At 45.3% G+C, this 1,152-nt stretch overlaps 1 non-coding gene across 1 annotated transcript in view; it reads right to left on the reverse strand.

The window, feature by feature from the left end:
- LOC143175452 (small subunit ribosomal RNA) overlaps window positions 1–74 on the reverse strand; it is a 1,921-nt gene extending 1,847 nt beyond the window's left edge. Inside the window, exon 1 of the ribosomal RNA XR_013000230.1 lies at window positions 1–74. This exon is cut by the window's left edge and continues 1,847 nt beyond it. This is a non-coding gene — a ribosomal RNA (small subunit ribosomal RNA).
- Between the last annotated feature and the right edge of the window lie 1,078 nt (window positions 75–1,152).

Here is a 1,152-nt window from a genome sequence, read left to right on the forward strand (position 1 = left end):
TACGGCATGTACTGAGACATGCATGGCTTAATCTTTGAGACAAGCATATGACTACTGGCAGGATCAACCAGGGAGCTTCGAGTAAATTTTCATCATACGAAGCAAAAATATGTATGTATATATATATCTTAGTCGCCGACTCTCTCCCCTTAAGAGTCGGATCGACGATACTTTTTCTCGTCTTTAAGACAGTTCTCTTTCTCCTCTCTCTTCTCTCTACTCTCTTCTCTCTTCTCTTTCGAGTTGGTAAATTTCGCTCCACTATTAGATTACCAACTCCGCACGAATTACCACATGGGTATATCCGCGCATATACATCAGGAGGACCTCCAAAAATTTCAAACTCTCCCGTGTATCTCTCCGAGATCTTTTTAGAAGAAAAAGAATCTCGGATGTCACATCGACTTTCAGGTTTGTAAGCACGTATGCTCGAGCGCTCTCCATCGTGTAAGCACGGACATAACGCACGAAGTCCGAAGACCGCGTACGTTAACATGCTGGACATATCGAGAAAGCGCGAACCATGCTAGGCGTACCCATGTCGAGGCCCTCGCGTTAAAGATCATACTCTTCTTTTCGTTCTCTCTTCTTTGCCCAGAAATAATATATATTTCTTATAATATATACCTCTTAGTTTATGTATTTCTCTCTTAGGACACCTCAATTTTATATGTATATATTATATTTCATTCGAACAATTTTTGTTCGTCGCCCCTTTTTGTGTGTAGTATTTCGTTTGGTCTTTGCCATTAAATTTTTGTATACGAAAAATATATTTTCGCTCGGATAGAAAACCCCTTTTGGGTTTCTGAGAGTTGATGTGAGAGTCGTACAAGTATAACGAATATACGTTGTATCCAACCCAACATTCTGGGCTTACCACATAAGGGCCATTCGGTCTGAGACACCGACCCGTGGTCATGCTGTGTAGAGAAAAATTCGCAACGGAACGCGGTACAGAACAGTCGAGGAATGGACCTCGAGGAGCTGAACGACTGCTTCTCGACCGAGATCGTAGAATAGCCGCTCGCCCGCCGCTGCGCCGACCGGTCCGCTCGAACCGACGTGCTCTCTTATAGTAACCAAACGGGCGGCCGCGACGACCGCGGCGCCGGCCGCTCAGCACGGGCGCTTATGGTGGTAAACTGCCGC

This window comes from Nomia melanderi, unplaced genomic scaffold (assembly GCF_051020985.1).
Source record: "Nomia melanderi isolate GNS246 unplaced genomic scaffold, iyNomMela1 scaffold0085, whole genome shotgun sequence".
NCBI classification, from domain to species: Eukaryota; Metazoa; Arthropoda; class Insecta; order Hymenoptera; family Halictidae; genus Nomia; species Nomia melanderi.